Source organism: Sinocyclocheilus grahami, unplaced genomic scaffold, assembly GCF_001515645.1.
Source record: "Sinocyclocheilus grahami isolate Dianchi unplaced genomic scaffold, SAMN03320097.WGS_v1.1 scaffold286.1, whole genome shotgun sequence".
NCBI lineage: Eukaryota > Metazoa > Chordata > Actinopteri > Cypriniformes > Cyprinidae > Sinocyclocheilus > Sinocyclocheilus grahami.
In genome coordinates, this window is record NW_015505465.1 from 432,876 (window position 1) to 455,765 (window position 22,890).

Below are 22,890 nucleotides of genomic sequence, written 5' to 3' on the forward strand. Positions count from 1 at the left end.
CTCAATCCCCCTCTGTCACGTCGTAGTCCTCTGTGTTGTTTCTCTCTCTCTCTCTCTCTCTCTCTCTCTCTCTCTCTCTCTCTCTCTCTCTCGCTCACCAGGTTTTCACAGTCATTCATTGACACAGTTTTTGCATTCATTTACATAAATGCCCACTGACTGACTTAAAATGTACATATTAATTCACCCGGTCTCTCTCGCCTCCTTTCGAACTGTGTTTATCTTGTTCACTCTCAAAACATAGCAGTTTAAAGGGGTTTCATTAAAAAAATTAATGAATAAATACAATTATCTTCCCAGATATTCTTCCTGAATATAATATAATATACAGTAATAGTATAATGTAATGTAATGTAATGTAATATAATATAATTGTCACTCCCCTGGACTCATTCTGTGTGTTTTTCCCTTTCCACGTGCTCCATGACCCAGTTTTCCCATGTTAATGGTCTCATTAGTTCCAGGTGTGTGTTGTCAATTACCCCATGTATTTAAGGTCCTGTCTGTGCTTTCTGAGTTGGTTTGGTATTGAATGTTCGTATTTCCCTCCTAAATGTGTGTTCCTTGTTCCATGGATGTTAATTAAAGTCTCTTTGTTTGAAGCCGACTTGCCCTCTCTCCTTCATCCTCGCTGGTCCCGTCCAGCCCTGAGTCAGCTCCTGTTTCCCAGTCCAGCCCAGAAAGTGCTCCAGTCCCCGAGTCTAGCCCAGAGAGGGTTCCAGTCCCCGAGTTTAGCCCAGAAAGGGCTCCAGTCACCGAGTTTAGCCCCGAGAAAATTCCTGTTCCTATGTCGATCCCAGAGAAAATTCCTGTTGCCGTGTCTAGCCCAGAGAAGGCTCCTGTTCCCACGTCCAGCCCTGAGAAAGCTCCTGGTCCCAAGTTAAGCCCAGAGAGGGCTCCAGTCCGCGAGTCTAGCCCAGAGAGAGAGGCTTCCAGTCCCCGAGTTTAGCCCCGAGAAAATTCCTGTTCCTATGTCGATCCCAGAGAAAATTCCTGTTGCCGTGTCTAGCCCAGAGAAGGCTCCTGTTCCCACGTCCAGCCCTGAGAAAGCTCCTGGTCCCAAGTTAAGCCCAGAGAGGGCTCCAGTCCGCGAGTCTAGCCCAGAGAGAGAGGCTTCCAGTCCCCGAGTTTAGCCCCGAGAAAATTCCTGTTCCTATGTCGATCCCAGAGAAAATTCCTGTTGCCGTGTCTAGCCCAGAGAAGGCTCCTGTTCCCACGTCCAGCCCTGAGAAAGCTCCTGGTCCCAAGTTAAGCCCAGAGAGGGCTCCAGTCCGCGAGTCTAGCCCAGAGAGAGAGGCTTCCAGTCCCCGAGTTTAGCCCAGAGAGGGTTCCATTCCCCGAGTTTAGCCCAGAAAGGGCTTCAGTCCCCGAGTTTAGCCCCGAGAAAGTTCCTGTTCCTATGTCGAGCCCAGAGAAAGTTCCTGTTGCCATGTCTAGCCCAGAGAAGGCTCCTGTTCCCACGTCCAGCCCTGAGAGAGCTCCTGGTGCCAAGTTAAGCCCAGAGAGGGCTCCAGTCCGCGAGTCTAGCCCAGAAAGAGAGGCCTCCAGTCCCTGAGTTTAGCCCAGAGAGGGTTCCAGTCCCCGAGTTTAGCCCAGAAAGGGCTCCAGTCCCCGAGTTTAGCCCCGAGAAAGTTCCTGTTCCTATATCGAGCCCAGAGAAAGTTCCTGTTGCCATGTCTAGCCCAGAGAAGGCTCCTGTTCCCACGTCCAGCCCTGAGAGAGCTCCTGGTCCCAAGTTAAGCCCGGAGGCTCACAAATGCCAGTCCACCCACCCTCTCCTGCCTCCTCTACCGCTGTCGTCTGGCAGCCCCTCTGCTCGCCCTCAGCCCACCATCAGCACGGTGCGAGGTCGGTGCGAGGACTGCCATCCTCCAGCGTCGCCGTGGCTGGAGTATTCCCTGACTCCGCCTCCAGCCTCTAAGCCCCGGACTCCGCCTCGGCCCGTGGACCCGTCGGTTCCACCATGGCTCCTAGCTTTCTCCTCTCTGCCGTGGCCTGGCAGTCCACTAGCTTGGGTCCACCTCCCTGGACTCTGTCTGCCGGCCCCCTCCCGGGTGTCCGTCCTCCTCCCAAGTTCCCAGCCGTATCCCCCACGCGAGGACGTGCCTTATGTCACGCCCCTGGACTCATTCTGTGTGTTTTTCCCTCTCCACGTGCTCCATGACCCAGTTTTCCCATATTAATTGTTTCATTAGTTCCAGGTGTGTGTTGTCAATTACTCCATGTATTTAAGGTCCTGTCTGTGCTTTCTGAGTTGGTCTGGTATTGAATGTTTGTATTTCCCTGCTATGTGATTGTTCCTTTTTACATGGATGTTAATTAAAGTCTCTTTGTTTGAAGTCAACTCCTCGTCTCCTCGTTCCTCGCTCCATGCTCCTCACAGTAGCGGCTCGTGACAATAATATAATATAATATAATAATCATTCACTCACTCATTTGTTAGTTAATAACTATGATAATAACCCTATTATCCATTCCCATTTTTTAATTGTAGGAATTCTATTTAAATTTGATGCTTACATAATCTCACTAGAAAATATCATAAAATAAAGTAAAAAATAAACAAAAAACTAAAAAAACAGAGATGACGCATATAAAACAAGTGACAAGTGTTTATCATCAACTACTACTACTTTTTTATATCCATTGCCTTATTTTTAAATTTGATGCTTATATAATGTCACTAGAAAATAACACAGGATTGTAAATTAAATTTAGACATTTGGGTAGCTTGCAAAATGTGTAAACATCAAAAATATAATAATAATAAAAATGAATGAGATAAAGCATATAAAATAAGTGACAAGTGTTGCCTATCAACCTCAGGGGGTCAAATTAAATACTACCTTTATTTTGACCTCCAGCAAGCTTGACAATCAATCAACATTTTCTGAATGTTAAGACTCCTTTCACTAAACATTTGTTTTAAAAAAAATCCCTCATTTTGAGTTTATACCATATTGGTAGAAACTCACTCTCTTTCTCTCGTCTTCTCTGCTGTGTAGAGGTCGTTGGCGAACGGCAGTTTACTTTTCAATTACCCTGCCGCTGTTTTCATGTCGCCGGAAACAAAAGGCCCAATTTAAAATGATAATGAAGGAGTTGTCGTCTGGCAGGGACAGGGAAATGTGGCGAGTGTTGTGCGGATCGTAAATCTTGCGCCGTTACCCGCCGCGAAGAGATGAATCTCCACTCCTCTGCCTGTCTTTTTTTCTTTTCCACCTTCTCTGTCTCTACCCCACATGACTCGTCTCACACAAGAGAAATGCCTGTGCAAAAGCTTCTTAATGTGGTAAACAAGTGGCCTGATTAATCGATGTGTCAGCAATGCTCGTTTAGGGCCAAAACAGGGAAAGGCACGATGTATAGATAGCATTGCTTCATTTTAAACGCAATTTCCAGGAATCTGTTTCAGTCTTCTGTGAGTGTTGAGTGTTTGTGCTGGTTAAGGCAAGTTTTATGCAAAGAGATTCAGTCTGAGCAGCTTCAACAAAGATATTGTGCACTGCTCGTGCAGACTTGCTTGATTACTGCTGTTTGCCAAGATGCTACATGTCTGGTTGGAATCACTTTCAGAACATTATTTTCCAGCTGATAAATGATAAAAAAAAAAACATTAATAGCCAGTCAGAGTTTTAAAGCCACCCAACTGTAAGGATTTTGAGCATTTAAAGTGGCAGACGACTTAACCTCAGCGTGTGCTTGTTAGATAAACAGAACAGTATCATTTGGTGTCCATTGGTGAATACCAAAATAGTTGTCATTATTGTTATCGTTCTTGGTGTGAATGGGCCTTTAGGGTGGTCTGCCATACTGAATGTCCATTCACAGAGAAAAAAATGTATGAGATATATGAATAAGCCTCATTTAAAGTTGGTAGAGACTCAGAGGAACAGAGGTCAAAGATCAGACATGCCAACTTCAGTAATGAGGTCCATGTAGAGGTCAGAGGCAGAGGAGACTGGAAATTCATTCACAGGAAACTTTGAAACAGTCATCCAAAACACTGTTTGGCGAGCTCTCTCAGGCCTTCGAATGATTTAACGAGCTTCTGAACGAGAATATAAAAACTGCTTAGCAGGACTGAGGTACTTTGTCACCCTGCGGGATCCTCAAATCTATAACCATTAAAGAGAATAGTGTGAAATTTGTATAGGTATCATTCTTGTTTGACACTTTTCTTGCTGTTTTCACACTTGGTAAATTTTCTTGACCCAGATTTTATTGCTCCCTAGTCTGTTTTTTTTACTGCCTCACACCGTCAAGGTTTTTTTTTTCTTTCTACATTTGTACGCAAATTGCATTTGTAATCATCACCACCATCATCAGTTTGAATACCTCTGTAATCTGTTTGAAATGCACTGTAAAATATACACGTTTACTTTTTGATGTGGTTATTTCTAAATAAGATGAAAAATGTTTCAGACTATCAAACAAACCAATTTTTTAGTCAACCAAAAAAACATTTTGGTCAAATGTAATCAAACCTTAAAGGGTTAGTTCACCCAAAAATGCTGTCATTAATTACTCACCCTCATGTTGTTCCAAACCTGTAAGACTAATTAAGATATGTTTAATGAAATCTGAGAGCTTTCTGACCCTGCATAGACAGCAGTGCAACTGACACGTTCAAGGCCCAAAAATTAAGGCCATACAATTAAGGTTGAACCACAGATGTCACATGGACTTGGTTCACATCAATGTCCTTGCTAACCTTTCTGTGCCTTGAACGTGTCCGTTGTGTTTGCTGTCCATGCAGGGTCAGAAAGCTCTGAGATTTAATCAAAAATACCTTAATTTGTGTTCTGAAGATGAACGAAGGTCTTGCGGGTTTGGAACGACATGAGGGTAAGTAATTACAGACAGAAAGTTCTGTCATCATTTACTCACCCTCATGTCATTCCAAACCCGTATGACTTTGATTCTTCTGTGAAACACAGCAGATGATATTTCGAAAACTGATCTTGTCTATACAATGAAAGTCAGTGAGGTCTTAAACAACAGTGGGACCCGATTGACTTTCATTGTATGAACAATGACCCCCCACATTTTCAAAAAAAAAAAAAAACTACTTATATGATCTACTAAAGACAGTTATATGGGTTTCGACATGAGGGTGAGTAAATGACAGATGCCCCACTATTATTTTTGTAACACTAAGTTATCTCCAGATCATCCATGGTGATTTTGATTGTAATAACTTCATAATAAATGGCTGCAGGTGACAGGAAATTGGTCTCGCTGTGAATGACGGCTAAATTGTTTGAGGCAGATGGTCAAGCTTGACCTGGTTCTGCCCTCTGTATGCTACCTTTAAATTGGTGTGTCTTCGTCGGAGATCAGAGATAAAGACGGGCTCTCTAAAGAGGTTGTTTTTTAGTTGTAACTGTCATAAATCCATTGGATTTTGTCAGAAAAAGCTGTGCTGGTGTGAAGTTTTTTCTTTTCTTTTTTTCTTCTCAACCTCTAATGGCTTCAGAAACACCCAACACAAAGAGCTAAAAGGGAAAATGAAAATACAGAGGAGAAAATGAAACGACCGAGTGGTGTAATGAGACTCTGTTGAGACATATTTTCACCTCATTTTTTTTTCCTTCACTGCATCCCTTCATTGCTGATGTGCAGCACGTCATCCTTAGTGATCTTTAGAGTCACGGGCAGGCGGATCCGGTGGGTATAGTCGGAGGACAGTTACCGTACACTTGTTGAATATTGATAACCCGCTCCATTGGGAATTCATTTTTTTCATGTTACGCCAGTCATACATCTTCAGTACGAAATGATGAAAACCCTTTCAAAGTTTTTCTTTTTCCACTCTGCCCGTTGCTGAATATGTCATCTTCAGGTAAAGAGAGAGGACAAGTCATAAGGATTGCGTTTGTTGTTTTTTTCTTTTTCTTTTCTTTCAGAATTTTCGTTTTATATACGCAGGAACAAAAGGCAAGAAAATAATGAACCGCTAGATGAAAAAGGTCTGTAACTCTGAACTAAATTGCAAATGTAGAGAAGCGCCAAAGAAACCAAAACATCCCATCTTCTTTATCTGTCAAAGAACTCGTGACTTTGTTCCCAATAGGTATTAAAACTTCTTTGAAGGAGTAGTTCAACCCAAAATGTAAATTGTGTCATTATATTTACTCACCTCATATCATTTCAAATTCTTATGTTGTTATATTTTATTGTTGAACATCAAAGAATATTTGATTTCTTGAAGAATATTTATATTGTTAGCTGTTTCTATTTATGTCTAGTCCGCTGGGATGGCTCACATGTGTCAGTATATGTGATGATGTATTGTTTAAACCAACTGTAGCCTTTCTTGCAGCTGATCGACTGACAGAAATGACATTTTATGGGGGTGAGAGAGGCAGGCAGAAAGGATAATGGAGGATTTATGACTGAAGCACTTGAAAAAAAAAAGTTTCAAAATGGATTATGGTATCACATAGTGTATTATTAAAGACTTTAGGCTTTTGAGCTCTAGCATCTGTGTGTGGTGTGTGGTTTCAAAGCATTTAGTTTCCGTCGCCTTCATTTGTTAATATGTGCTGGCTTTTTTGAGTTGCACTGATTTACACATCTGTCTCAGTGAGAGAGGATTCTCCAGAGGTTGCCATGATTAGCCTGTTAAAAGAATAGGTTTAAAAAAAGCAGTAGTATTTACTCACAATCATGCCGTTCCAAACCTATAATCTTTCTTTATTTCTTTCTTAAATAGAATTTTTTTTGTATAATCTTTACACAACTTTTTTTTTTTTTTCATATAATGTTGTTGGCAGTCTCCATGGCCAGTCTGATCTCATTAGTATTCATAGGTATTCACATGTAACACTGACAATACACAGACAGTTTCTAAAATGATAAATATTTACATATGCACAACTTTAGAGACCTTTAGAGAGATCTTAATGAAAGCTTTATATCTATATTACAAATATATTCATACTGTTCATTTATTTGGTTATATTTATTTTTTTGCTAGGCATGTTCACTATGGACTGTCATTTGTATGAACTAAATAAAATTACCAAAAAAATATTATTAAATTATTTTCTCTGTCCTTCATAGTACAATATACAGGGTTAGAACGACGTGAGGGTGAGTAAATAATGACAGAATGTGTAATTTTGCATGAATTGTTTCCTTAAAATAAAAAAATTCAAATCATTCAAAAATCAGTGTGCACAATATTAATACCCTCTCCCCTGCTTTGGTAGACAAAATATCCAATTATCTGATCCCCTCAGTGTAATTGCTTTAACCTGTCAGCAGCATTGTCTGTAGCCCATATGCCCGGAATGAACAGATAGGTGCTCTCGTCTTTGAAACTACCGCTGCTATGATATTAATTGAGCTTTTGCCATTGCTGTCTCTGGCAAGTTTTTGTCATCAGAGGGCCCTTAGTTTTACCATTGACAAAATGAGAGAGAAAGTGTTGCGTGTGTGTGTGCACGTTAGCAGATACCAGACAAGTGGCTCTAGCGCCTCACGCCAGTCATCTAAGCCAGTCAATTAGCGGTCCCTGCAATTTTCATGATCCTCATTGTTCTCTGAAATGAGGTGGTGAGTGAATAAAAAGCTGCTGTCAGCTTTGCAGCAGTGTTGACTGCTTTAAAAGCCAAAACAAAGAAAGTCTCTCTCTGCCTGCTCTGGCTGTTTGGTCTGGATGCACGGTGAATATTCCCACAGATTGCCCAGAAAGGGCTCCAGTCACCGAGTTTAGCCCCGAGAAAATTCCTGTTCCTATGTCGATCCCAGAGAAAATTCCTGTTGCCGTGTCTAGCCCAGAGAAGGCTCCTGTTCCCACGTCCAGCCCTGAGAAAGCTCCTGGTCCCAAGTTAAGCCCAGAGAGGGCTCCAGTCCGCGAGTCTAGCCCAGAGAGAGAGGCTTCCAGTCCCCGAGTTTAGCCCAGAGAGGGTTCCATTCCCCGAGTTTAGCCCAGAAAGGGCTTCAGTCCCCGAGTTTAGCCCCGAGAAAGTTCCTGTTCCTATGTCGAGCCCAGAGAAAGTTCCTGTTGCCATGTCTAGCCCAGAGAAGGCTCCTGTTCCCACGTCCAGCCCTGAGAGAGCTCCTGGTGCCAAGTTAAGCCCAGAGAGGGCTCCAGTCCGCGAGTCTAGCCCAGAAAGAGAGGCCTCCAGTCCCTGAGTTTAGCCCAGAGAGGGTTCCAGTCCCCGAGTTTAGCCCAGAAAGGGCTCCAGTCCCCGAGTTTAGCCCCGAGAAAGTTCCTGTTCCTATATCGAGCCCAGAGAAAGTTCCTGTTGCCATGTCTAGCCCAGAGAAGGCTCCTGTTCCCACGTCCAGCCCTGAGAGAGCTCCTGGTCCCAAGTTAAGCCCGGAGGCTCACAAATGCCAGCCCACCCACCCTCTCCTGCCTCCTCTACCGCTGTCGTCTGGCAGCCCCTCTGCTCGCCCTCAGCCCACCATCAGCACGGTGCGAGGTCGGTGCGAGGACTGCCATCCTCCAGCGTCGCCGTGGCTGGAGTATTCCCTGACTCCGCCTCCAGCCTCTAAGCCCCGGACTCCGCCTCGGCCCGTGGACCCGTCGGTTCCACCATGGCTCCTAGCTTTCTCCTCTCTGCCGTGGCCTGGCAGTCCACTAGCTTGGGTCCACCTCCCTGGACTCTGTCTGCCGGCCCCCTCCCGGGTGTCCGTCCTCCTCCCAAGTTCCCAGCCGTATCCCCCACGCGAGGACGTGCCTTATGTCACGCCCCTGGACTCATTCTGTGTGTTTTTCCCTCTCCACGTGCTCCATGACCCAGTTTTCCCATATTAATTGTTTCATTAGTTCCAGGTGTGTGTTGTCAATTACTCCATGTATTTAAGGTCCTGTCTGTGCTTTCTGAGTTGGTCTGGTATTGAATGTTTGTATTTCCCTGCTATGTGATTGTTCCTTTTTACATGGATGTTAATTAAAGTCTCTTTGTTTGAAGTCAACTCCTCGTCTCCTCGTTCCTCGCTCCATGCTCCTCACAGTAGCGGCTCGTGACAATAATATAATATAATATAATAATCATTCACTCACTCATTTGTTAGTTAATAACTATGATAATAACCCTATTATCCATTCCCATTTTTTAATTGTAGGAATTCTATTTAAATTTGATGCTTACATAATCTCACTAGAAAATATCATAAAATAAAGTAAAAAATAAACAAAAAACTAAAAAAACAGAGATGACGCATATAAAACAAGTGACAAGTGTTTATCATCAACTACTACTACTTTTTTATATCCATTGCCTTATTTTTAAATTTGATGCTTATATAATGTCACTAGAAAATAACACAGGATTGTAAATTAAATTTAGACATTTGGGTAGCTTGCAAAATGTGTAAACATCAAAAATATAATAATAATAAAAATGAATGAGATAAAGCATATAAAATAAGTGACAAGTGTTGCCTATCAACCTCAGGGGGTCAAATTAAATACTACCTTTATTTTGACCTCCAGCAAGCTTGACAATCAATCAACATTTTCTGAATGTTAAGACTCCTTTCACTAAACATTTGTTTTAAAAAAAATCCCTCATTTTGAGTTTATACCATATTGGTAGAAACTCACTCTCTTTCTCTCGTCTTCTCTGCTGTGTAGAGGTCGTTGGCGAACGGCAGTTTACTTTTCAATTACCCTGCCGCTGTTTTCATGTCGCCGGAAACAAAAGGCCCAATTTAAAATGATAATGAAGGAGTTGTCGTCTGGCAGGGACAGGGAAATGTGGCGAGTGTTGTGCGGATCGTAAATCTTGCGCCGTTACCCGCCGCGAAGAGATGAATCTCCACTCCTCTGCCTGTCTTTTTTTCTTTTCCACCTTCTCTGTCTCTACCCCACATGACTCGTCTCACACAAGAGAAATGCCTGTGCAAAAGCTTCTTAATGTGGTAAACAAGTGGCCTGATTAATCGATGTGTCAGCAATGCTCGTTTAGGGCCAAAACAGGGAAAGGCACGATGTATAGATAGCATTGCTTCATTTTAAACGCAATTTCCAGGAATCTGTTTCAGTCTTCTGTGAGTGTTGAGTGTTTGTGCTGGTTAAGGCAAGTTTTATGCAAAGAGATTCAGTCTGAGCAGCTTCAACAAAGATATTGTGCACTGCTCGTGCAGACTTGCTTGATTACTGCTGTTTGCCAAGATGCTACATGTCTGGTTGGAATCACTTTCAGAACATTATTTTCCAGCTGATAAATGATTAAAAAAAAAACATTAATAGCCAGTCAGAGTTTTAAAGCCACCCAACTGTAAGGATTTTGAGCATTTAAAGTGGCAGACGACTTAACCTCAGCGTGTGCTTGTTAGATAAACAGAACAGTATCATTTGGTGTCCATTGGTGAATACCAAAATAGTTGTCATTATTGTTATCGTTCTTGGTGTGAATGGGCCTTTAGGGTGGTCTGCCATACTGAATGTCCATTCACAGAGAAAAAAATGTATGAGATATATGAATAAGCCTCATTTAAAGTTGGTAGAGACTCAGAGGAACAGAGGTCAAAGATCAGACATGCCAACTTCAGTAATGAGGTCCATGTAGAGGTCAGAGGCAGAGGAGACTGGAAATTCATTCACAGGAAACTTTGAAACAGTCATCCAAAACACTGTTTGGCGAGCTCTCTCAGGCCTTCGAATGATTTAACGAGCTTCTGAACGAGAATATAAAAACTGCTTAGCAGGACTGAGGTACTTTGTCACCCTGCGGGATCCTCAAATCTATAACCATTAAAGAGAATAGTGTGAAATTTGTATAGGTATCATTCTTGTTTGACACTTTTCTTGCTGTTTTCACACTTGGTAAATTTTCTTGACCCAGATTTTATTGCTCCCTAGTCTGTTTTTTTTACTGCCTCACACCGTCAAGGTTTTTTTTTTCTTTCTACATTTGTACGCAAATTGCATTTGTAATCATCACCACCATCATCAGTTTGAATACCTCTGTAATCTGTTTGAAATGCACTGTAAAATATACACGTTTACTTTTTGATGTGGTTATTTCTAAATAAGATGAAAAATGTTTCAGACTATCAAACAAACCAATTTTTTAGTCAACCAAAAAAACATTTTGGTCAAATGTAATCAAACCTTAAAGGGTTAGTTCACCCAAAAATGCTGTCATTAATTACTCACCCTCATGTTGTTCCAAACCTGTAAGACTAATTAAGATATGTTTAATGAAATCTGAGAGCTTTCTGACCCTGCATAGACAGCAGTGCAACTGACACGTTCAAGGCCCAAAAATTAAGGCCATACAATTAAGGTTGAACCACAGATGTCACATGGACTTGGTTCACATCAATGTCCTTGCTAACCTTTCTGTGCCTTGAACGTGTCCGTTGTGTTTGCTGTCCATGCAGGGTCAGAAAGCTCTGAGATTTAATCAAAAATACCTTAATTTGTGTTCTGAAGATGAACGAAGGTCTTGCGGGTTTGGAACGACATGAGGGTAAGTAATTACAGACAGAAAGTTCTGTCATCATTTACTCACCCTCATGTCATTCCAAACCCGTATGACTTTGATTCTTCTGTGAAACACAGCAGATGATATTTCGAAAACTGATCTTGTCTATACAATGAAAGTCAGTGAGGTCTTAAACAACAGTGGGACCCGATTGACTTTCATTGTATGAACAATGACCCCCCACATTTTCAAAAAAAAAAAAAAACTACTTATATGATCTACTAAAGACAGTTATATGGGTTTCGACATGAGGGTGAGTAAATGACAGATGCCCCACTATTATTTTTGTAACACTAAGTTATCTCCAGATCATCCATGGTGATTTTGATTGTAATAACTTCATAATAAATGGCTGCAGGTGACAGGAAATTGGTCTCGCTGTGAATGACGGCTAAATTGTTTGAGGCAGATGGTCAAGCTTGACCTGGTTCTGCCCTCTGTATGCTACCTTTAAATTGGTGTGTCTTCGTCGGAGATCAGAGATAAAGACGGGCTCTCTAAAGAGGTTGTTTTTTAGTTGTAACTGTCATAAATCCATTGGATTTTGTCAGAAAAAGCTGTGCTGGTGTGAAGTTTTTTCTTTTCTTTTTTTCTTCTCAACCTCTAATGGCTTCAGAAACACCCAACACAAAGAGCTAAAAGGGAAAATGAAAATACAGAGGAGAAAATGAAACGACCGAGTGGTGTAATGAGACTCTGTTGAGACATATTTTCACCTCATTTTTTTTTCCTTCACTGCATCCCTTCATTGCTGATGTGCAGCACGTCATCCTTAGTGATCTTTAGAGTCACGGGCAGGCGGATCCGGTGGGTATAGTCGGAGGACAGTTACCGTACACTTGTTGAATATTGATAACCCGCTCCATTGGGAATTCATTTTTTTCATGTTACGCCAGTCATACATCTTCAGTACGAAATGATGAAAACCCTTTCAAAGTTTTTCTTTTTCCACTCTGCCCGTTGCTGAATATGTCATCTTCAGGTAAAGAGAGAGGACAAGTCATAAGGATTGCGTTTGTTGTTTTTTTCTTTTTCTTTTCTTTCAGAATTTTCGTTTTATATACGCAGGAACAAAAGGCAAGAAAATAATGAACCGCTAGATGAAAAAGGTCTGTAACTCTGAACTAAATTGCAAATGTAGAGAAGCGCCAAAGAAACCAAAACATCCCATCTTCTTTATCTGTCAAAGAACTCGTGACTTTGTTCCCAATAGGTATTAAAACTTCTTTGAAGGAGTAGTTCAACCCAAAATGTAAATTGTGTCATTATATTTACTCACCTCATATCATTTCAAATTCTTATGTTGTTATATTTTATTGTTGAACATCAAAGAATATTTGATTTCTTGAAGAATATTTATATTGTTAGCTGTTTCTATTTATGTCTAGTCCGCTGGGATGGCTCACATGTGTCAGTATATGTGATGATGTATTGTTTAAACCAACTGTAGCCTTTCTTGCAGCTGATCGACTGACAGAAATGACATTTTATGGGGGTGAGAGAGGCAGGCAGAAAGGATAATGGAGGATTTATGACTGAAGCACTTGAAAAAAAAAAGTTTCAAAATGGATTATGGTATCACATAGTGTATTATTAAAGACTTTAGGCTTTTGAGCTCTAGCATCTGTGTGTGGTGTGTGGTTTCAAAGCATTTAGTTTCCGTCGCCTTCATTTGTTAATATGTGCTGGCTTTTTTGAGTTGCACTGATTTACACATCTGTCTCAGTGAGAGAGGATTCTCCAGAGGTTGCCATGATTAGCCTGTTAAAAGAATAGGTTTAAAAAAAGCAGTAGTATTTACTCACAATCATGCCGTTCCAAACCTATAATCTTTCTTTATTTCTTTCTTAAATAGAATTTTTTTTGTATAATCTTTACACAACTTTTTTTTTTTTTTCATATAATGTTGTTGGCAGTCTCCATGGCCAGTCTGATCTCATTAGTATTCATAGGTATTCACATGTAACACTGACAATACACAGACAGTTTCTAAAATGATAAATATTTACATATGCACAACTTTAGAGACCTTTAGAGAGATCTTAATGAAAGCTTTATATCTATATTACAAATATATTCATACTGTTCATTTATTTGGTTATATTTATTTTTTTGCTAGGCATGTTCACTATGGACTGTCATTTGTATGAACTAAATAAAATTACCAAAAAAATATTATTAAATTATTTTCTCTGTCCTTCATAGTACAATATACAGGGTTAGAACGACGTGAGGGTGAGTAAATAATGACAGAATGTGTAATTTTGCATGAATTGTTTCCTTAAAATAAAAAAATTCAAATCATTCAAAAATCAGTGTGCACAATATTAATACCCTCTCCCCTGCTTTGGTAGACAAAATATCCAATTATCTGATCCCCTCAGTGTAATTGCTTTAACCTGTCAGCAGCATTGTCTGTAGCCCATATGCCCGGAATGAACAGATAGGTGCTCTCGTCTTTGAAACTACCGCTGCTATGATATTAATTGAGCTTTTGCCATTGCTGTCTCTGGCAAGTTTTTGTCATCAGAGGGCCCTTAGTTTTACCATTGACAAAATGAGAGAGAAAGTGTTGCGTGTGTGTGTGCACGTTAGCAGATACCAGACAAGTGGCTCTAGCGCCTCACGCCAGTCATCTAAGCCAGTCAATTAGCGGTCCCTGCAATTTTCATGATCCTCATTGTTCTCTGAAATGAGGTGGTGAGTGAATAAAAAGCTGCTGTCAGCTTTGCAGCAGTGTTGACTGCTTTAAAAGCCAAAACAAAGAAAGTCTCTCTCTGCCTGCTCTGGCTGTTTGGTCTGGATGCACGGTGAATATTCCCACAGATTGCCGAAACACGTGGGCGTTTGTAGTGCTCCAAGCATCCACTTCGTCCGCATCCAGGTGCACGTAGGCGAAGGAGAACTTCTTTGCTCAATGAAGGGCTATGTTAAGAGGACTCTTAACATCCGAAGGAAGCATTAGCAAGATCTGTTGACCCATTGCGGCTAATGAAATCCTCTGCCAAAGCTGCTTCAGATGAAGCACCATCCAAAAAACGATACGTCCAAATTTGTTCTAAAAGCCCACAGATGTACAAGATGTCTTTTCATTGGTCGGCCGTGTTGTTTTGGACCTAATGGGATTTCAGGTAGGGCTTGATGCTTTTATGTCGTTCCATGTGGCCTCTTGGGCTCAGATGATATTGAGCCATCTCCTCATCCATCTTGATTAAATGAGATAATAAGGATTTCACATTTGACCAGTCGTGTGCATCCGGACCAGAACCACCATAGGGTCAATTACTACACAGATCCTTCATTTCGTTCTTTTTTTTCCTCTTCCATAAATCAATTTCAGGCTCGTAAACAAAGGTGGCATAAAATCTGGCAGTTGATACTATGGTTTGAAGTCCAAATGGCCTTTTTTTCCACTAAGTACCTCATAGAGCTGGTTTAGGAGCTAGGTGATGCTAATTTTTCATGGCAGTTCAATTACATTCTCCCTGCCCTCTTTTTTCCCCTTCTTTCTTCTTTCTCTCCATTTCTGCTTTTGGAATCTGTCTTCTGTGAGAATTCATGATGGTGAAGTGCCAAGAATAAGACCGAGCAGCAGTGCCTGAGGGAGCCCTTTCATTTGTTCACAATTCACACAGCATAGAACATGGCTCCACTCAAAGACATGCAATATGGAGATGAGAGCGCAAAAGAAGCAGGAAGTTACTTTTGAACAGGTTGCAAATACAGCAGGGAAGAAGGTAGACCATGGGAATGAAAGACAGGTGCATGCTTCTGACAGGAGGAAACATGTCAAGCAATGCATTTGTTTTGTGCATCAGCTTTTTTATTTATGAGCTTTTGTCTCTAATGAAAAAAGTATTTAGTATTTCCAGCAATGCCACATTGACTTGATTAAAATGCATGAGGCTTTGTTGCTATGCCATTTTCACCACTGCTTTCCAATGAAGTTTGTTCCCCTTTTATCATATATTTACAAGTCCAGCATATCAGTGATCCAAAATTGTCCAAAATTACATGACAAAAATGTAACATATAACGGTATGTATAAACAAAAATATTATAGTTTATTGACATCAAAATGGATAAACTACAATGTTTTTGTTTGTGAACCTGACTGTGATTATGTTACGTAGATATGTAATAGTTTCTATTATAACATGCATGTTTCCAAATTTCTTAAGAAAAGGAAGGAGCTGCAGCCCAGTGCAAGGTAACCCATGGTTTTGTTAGCATCACATCCGCCGCACTTGTCTGATTACAGCTCTGTGACACTGACTCTAGACTAAGGCTGGCAAATTAATTGGCCTGCCAATCACAACAAACTCTAGGTCTTTGTTTTACAGAAAAAAAGCGTAAGGTGATGGAAAGCATCCAAAATAAGACACTGGTGCCTTTTTGGTGTAGAGGGTGACCAAGGCTCATAATCATTTAGGAAATGTGAAAACGTGAATGCTTTACATGAAAGAACTCTTTCTGTTTCCTTCTTTTCCCTTTCTGTTTAACTCCTTAATTAGCTAGTCCTCCATTTAGCCATGACAGGCCTTTTGACTATGATCATCAATCATTTATTTTGTGACCATAACTAGTTTAGTCTGAGAGGTCAGAGTTCAAGGTGAGTGAAGGTTTGCTCCATCCTGTGAATCAAATTGATCACATTAATGAACGTACCCTTGGGGTTTTGCTTTACTTTTTTGTGAGCATTTGTGGATTTTGCATTTAATGGAGTAATTGTTCCCAACTGTCCTAATTAATGCAGCCATCAGCTTGTAGATCAATAGAGAGTGTAGTGATTGATCTTACTATGGCAACGACGGTGCATGTCATTGTTGTTTTAAAGCGAACGTGTTTTCTGCTGTAATTGCTACAGCTTATGCAACATATGCTTTGACGCGTGCATATTTATCGTACAAGCAGTACCGGCTCAGTCTGGCTTTAAAAAACACTTCGGGTTGAGATGTATTGTCAACATGGCCTTTTATTGTGCCGACTGTCATCTTTGTGCGTGTTTGTGCTCTCAATGTCTCATACTGCATTTTCCCCCTCTAAATGTTAATTATATTACTGTGCCTCTCTTTTGTGTCTGCTTTGCCATGCATGCAATGCCGGCACGCTCCTGCCTATTGACGCTCCATTCAAAATGTCAGCATTGTAGTCTAGTGTGCAGAGAGCTGTTTTCTAAGGTTCCTCAGGCACGCTGTGGTCAGGTTTCTGGCCTGCATTCAAATCTGGAGAGTGCTGTCATGTAGGGACAATGGAAGGGAAATGAATAGTGCTGTTCCGTTGACGGGTCCGCAGGAAAACGTTTAAAGTGTGAGAGTCATAACCGCAAAACACTGCATATATGCTTTGTTAGAATAAAGTTTTATAGCATTATAGGGAAAATATTTAACTGTACTGCCTGATGTGAATGACATGGATGATGCCTCATATCATATTATTACAGACTTGCAAAAATAAATAAATACAAAACAACAACAAAAAAAATATGATAATATATATATATATATATATATATATATATATATATATATATATATATATATATATATATATATATATATATTAGGGGTGTAACGGTTCACAAAATTCATGGTTCAGTTCAATCCGACACAGTGGTGTCACGGTTCGGTACGGGAGTAATTGGTTACGTCGCAATGTTGGAAATATTTCTGTTTTAAACCATGAAGGCGAGCCAATGGATATCACACACAAGCAACGTGCAAACTTTGAGTTTTGCCGGTGAACGTCTTTATCTCAGTCAATTCACTGTGCAGAAAGTGAAAGTAAAAACAGAATGACAGAGTAATGACGGAGCTTTCGGTATCTGTTGCCGCATGTTCTCTCAGAGACAACGAGAGACGAATCTACTTCAACATATGCTGATAACGGTATATAGCTAACTGTTTTCATTTATTCCCTTAATATTTCTAATATTACATAGTGAAAAAAATGAGAAGAAACATATTTAGTGTTAAACAGGTTGTTTTTGAAAGTCGGTGCTTGAAATAAAAGCTTTTTATTTCATTGATTTGTATTTATGACTGCAGTGTTAATATTTTAATTGTAGACCTGTAATTCATTGTATAATAGACCTGTTTTAAAATACAAAGTAATTGCCCTTAAAATACATAGCAACCTTTCAAACCACCCTAGAAATGTTTTTTTTTTCTTTGTGGTCAAGCACTAAAATAGTATTTTTTTTTTATAATAGTGTATTTAAAAGAGTGTATTTTTTATTATAAAGAAAATACAGAAGCGGTAGGTAATTACTGTGTAGAAAGTGGAGTTTGGGTATTTTTCTTTTATGTTTTTATTTAATTTATGAATGTTCCGAATTTGTATTTGTAGAATATGATTTTATATTTGACTTTTTATTATAAATAAAATAAAAATATATATCATAAAAATATAAAGAAATAAAAATAACAATAAAAAAATATTTCAACAAATATGCCGTCAATCTCAGGAAAGTTCATTTTCCCACTTGTAATTCCAACTTTGTAGTGCAATTGATGTGTATTCGACTCATAAATTATATTTTTCTGACATGACTTGAAAACACCATTAGACCGGATTCAAACCTGCATTTTCCAAATAAGCACCATGACTTGTCTGTAGCATATGCACAAAGGCCAGGGCCCTAGCATTTTTTACAGTATTATAAATAAGCATTTTGCATGGGTGTATATGGGTGTCATCTCTCTGGCTCTTTCCTTCGTCTGTGTCTCTCTCTATCTGTCTGGAGCAGTGTGAGGGTGGAGCTCAAGGACTATCGAGCGTGGCAGTAATTATGGTGTCATGGTGCCGTGTCAGAGACTGGCATGTCGATGTTAATGAGCTCTCCTCTCTGCCTTTCTCTCCACCTCCACGGCTTTGATGTCTCCACATGTCAAACGCAGAGGCTCCAGTCTTCGTTCACGTACTTCTTCTTCTCTTTCCATCACTTCCCAGTGTGTCGGAGCAGCAGTGTCTGTCTGTGCTAATGTTCCCCTTTTTCTCTCAGTCTCTCACTTGAGCTCCCACTCTCGCTGTCCCATCACCGTGAGGTCCCTGTTTAAGACGCAGGAAGGTGGCGAGCGATGTGAAATTGCAGTGAAAGGTTCTTAGTGAGAGTATTGCATTTTGGACCTTATGCACGTTCACTCTTCATTCAGCATGTATGAACTTTTATGAACTCCATGAATAAATATAGGCTTAAAAAGTTCTGCAGGAAAAAATATTCTGTTTTGCATGTTTAATGTTTTTAATAAATAAAAAGTTGCAAACTGTAGTGTTAATAAGTTTTTTTTTTTATTTTATTTAAAAAACATTCAACGTATAACTTATAACTTATATGTAAGACGATAAATCCTACGTTTTCTATGTACTGTATATCTATATCTATGTAATCTATGTCTAAATCTATGTATAGAAAATCTAAGAACTCTATTTATTTTCAGTTTAAAGAAGAATTTATTGTTCAATTTGTTTTGGACTACCTGCCTATATAGGCCTATTTTATCAATTATATATTTTATTACTTCTTACATCTCCAGATATTGTCATTTTCTGCTCATTTCATGCTTACAGACATGAAAAATTCAATCCCATTCTTGTGCTAACAATGGCGGAAATCACAAAAAGGATTCATCAACAACTTAGTGTCACTTAAGCAGCCATGCTCATAAATTTGACGAAACTACTATCGAATTCCAGTCATCGCTTTGTTTCCTCTGAGCCTAACCTAGTCAGATGACCAAATTACATCACAGGGATCTGCAGCAGACTGTTGTGAGATCTGCTCATTTGTTTTAATAAGATCGTGATATTGGGTCTGATGACAGCCTAGTATAGGCGATGAGAAACAAAGAGAGAAATGGAGAGATCGGTGAAGAACGAGGTGAGATGCTCATTTGTTGTCATTAAGAGCTTGTCGAGGGTCACTTGATTTGTGCGTTCCAAATCACGCATCGATCACCGCAGCCGTGCAAAGCATCAGACGGTGAAAGATGCATTTAACGGGCGGCGCCGTGTTATCTTTTCATCATTACTCAAAGCTAGTTGATAATGGCAATTTGGCTGCCATTAGCTGTTGCTATATATAAGTACCTTAATGCATTGTAATTGAGCGTTTTGTCATTTTTGATGGACAGTCTGCTGTATCACCAAGTCACCAATGACTCAAGTCATTTCATCATCGATTTGAATCTCGTTTACAACTAAAATTTCCAATTCAGCTTTGCTGGTTTGCCATAGACACTGCTGTTATTCATGCATATTGGCATTTGATTTACAGCAAAGCAGTTTTAATGAAAGTACGTTGAGGCCCGTTGTAGCAAGCTTATATTAAAACAGTGAGGTAATAGAAAATACAGTGATGTGCCAGTAACCTTATATATTCACAATATAGCTCTGCCTTATTGGTTTGATAGAACAGTTACTGAGCAATGGAAGTGTTAAGATCAGAAATGTTATTAAAACATTATTTTAACTAACTGAGTGCAGTACTTACACCACAGGATGTCATGGAAACCGTAAAAATAAAAAAAATGCATGATGCACAGGGAAATGCATAGTAGCTACATTAACAGATATTTTGCGTCATCATTGTTACTTTATCCTTTGTTTAGGAATGCTGTACTGACCAATCAGCATCCAGTACTAAAGCTATTTTATAATGAGATAATTGAGCAGCTGGTATCTACAGTGTTTGGTGTTGCAGGGAAAGCTGTTTACCTGTTTACTAGCTTCATTGTATTAATTGTACACAGAACGTTAGCATTTCTAGAGATTCTTTGTATAGATGACACTAAAAAAGGGTCGTAGCTGCTTGAAAGTGGGGTTGTATTAGGTGAGAGTTGTAATATTGATTGTATGTGGCAGTTCTGTGGAGTGCCCCAAGAGCTGCTTTGTGTCAAATCAGAGTCTCCCATCAGCCCCTTGTGTGCCGTTGGTCTGCAAGCCTTTCCTTTCCATCACAGGAAATCTTTCAGGAGAATTCCCTCGCTTAGAGTTCCTGCTGTGATTTCTGAAAGCCGATCGTCCCTTTCCCTCATTGTGTTACTTGCTTTACTGAGTTTGGCTTCCTTTGTCGCTGTTTATTTTAGATGTGACCTGTGAAGGTAATGAAGTCACAAATCAACTTCTCTCAAATGGCTGGTTTTTGTAGCTTTGGAAACGTTTATGCTTGAGGTGCCTACTTTTTGTTATGTGAAAGTAACATTGAAATTTTGTAATAGTTTTAATTGTTAATCATTTATTTTCATACGCCCTCACTGGCCAGCCGAATCTTTGGACAAATGAAGATTTTTTTTAAAGACGTCTATTATGCTCACCAAGGCTGCATTTATTTAATATATATCAAAAATGAAGGAAAAACAGCAGTGATATTGTGAAATATTATTACAATTTTAAATAGCTAAATTGTGAGCAACCATTACGGCAGCCTTCAGTGTCACATGAGTCATGACCCTTTCAAACTTTGGGATGGCAGTGTCATATACCTTTTTCTTCTTCTTTTTCTTTTTTTAATACGCTTTTGTTTTAAGTTAATGTTCAGTTAATGCACTTGTTTACCAAGGAACAACAGTGTCAGTGAAGAAAATATGGACTAATGACAGTATTATTATTATTTATTATTATTATCATCATTATTATTTACAATTTCTGGTCTAAATTGCATATAGTCAAATTATGCAAAAAGTTAAAATATTATATTATTTAATATTATTATTTAATAATAGAATTATATATAATTATTTATATAATTTTATTATTTTTGAAAATATATAGTTGATGTGTATTTAGTCTACCATTTTATTCCTACAATGTTTAAAATATTATTTCCATCACAAAATTATATTAAATAATTGGAGGTGTGGTGGAAATAACTTTAGAAAAAAAGTAAACTAAACTAAATTTATTAAACTAAACTAAATTTAAGTAAGCTATATAATAAGTAAAATATAATAAATATAAAGTAAATATATATATATATACTGTTGGCTGTTTTTAAGATTTCTTCTGTGATGCATGTCCACTGTTGGCTGTTTTAGAAAACTGGTAGACACTGTGCCAGAAGTATTCATATCCCACTCTGAAGGCTGATCTGCTCACCTGACTGTTGAGTGTCTCTCTCTCTCCCTCCTCTGGTTCTGTACTAAACTTCTCCATTGAGCGTGATTAATGGTTGTTCCAGTTGTAGTAGGGCTATGTTCCAGACCATCCTGATTACGACTCCCTCTTTCAGGCTGTGGTTCTGGCATCGCTGGCGAGTCCACCGGGACCTCTGTGAATTTACAGCAGTTCTGTTCTGGCAGAGTGGCAGTGGGACTCGGTTAGGGTTGTCCTGGGCTCTGTTATGGCACCTCTGCTGCTGCGGAACTCGTGTGTGAGCTGCTAGCAATATTACAAACCGGCCAGCGGCTGCCCATGAGAGTGCTAAAACTTATTATGCCATTCCTCTTCGCTTGACGTACGGCACGGCATGCTGGGAAGACAAAACTTCCCATCTCTCTCTCTTTCTCTTTATAAATTCATTTCTCTTTCTTCCTCACTTTCCCCCCCTCCACTCATCTCAGAATAAAATTTCAGTCCCTTGTCTTCTGTTTATTTGTCAGATTTGCAGATATGGATCGCGCCTCAGGAAGTCGGATGAATGAGGAATGAACTTTGACTAGCCAATCTTTATCAAATCAAGAGATATTGCGTTTCTCTCCTCGCGAGGAGCGATCGCGGTGCTTAGTAACCTCATATCTGCATGCTGCGTGCAATTGCAAATTTAAAAGCAATTCAACCGTAGCGATTTGTAAAATGACATGAATCAGCCGTTGTCTCAAATCTCATTATTGACTTGCTTGAAATTGACTTTTTTTCCAGCGACAACAGATGCTGCTGTGTGTATTTTTGTCCTTTTGTTTTCATCTTTGCTTTAACCACAAAGTATAATTTCAACCTCTCTCTGTTGCATCTCTCCGTTTGTCCTTGCTCTGTGTTATCCTGTCTCAGGAACATCATGTGAGCGAGTGCCTTTGATGAAAAGAGCACACATGATAGCGGAGTGGTAACCAGTCTTGATTCTGTTTATTCTGCCACGTTTGATGAAGCCGTTTGATCCTCTGTTTCAAAGTCATCCAGTGTCCTTGTGAGAGCCTCTATGCTTCCCACTGATAATGATGGAAGTGTCTCTCTCTCCCTTTGTGGGCCTTTTGAGTTTAACTCCCTGTGTTTCTGTTCTTAACAACTGTTTTGGTGGTTCTTTATAAGTAGACAAAGCGACACAGATATCGATTGCACATAATGACAGTTTCAATGTTCAGTGACTCTGCACTGATATAGTTAGGCAGAAATTATATCCATCAGATGAGTTTGTTTTGCTTTAGACTTCTCATGACTTTATCACTCTTTCTTTCTTTCTTTCTTTCTTTTAGAGATTGAGAAACTCTTTTGAAAAAAAAAA

At 39.6% G+C, this 22,890-nt stretch overlaps 1 protein-coding gene across 1 annotated transcript in view; it reads left to right on the forward strand.

The window, feature by feature from the left end:
* The window catches only part of LOC107600572 (O-acetyl-ADP-ribose deacetylase MACROD2-like), a 607,387-nt gene that overhangs the window by 268,658 nt on the left and 315,839 nt on the right, over positions 1–22,890 (forward strand). The gene's annotated exons all lie outside the window — the stretch shown is intronic.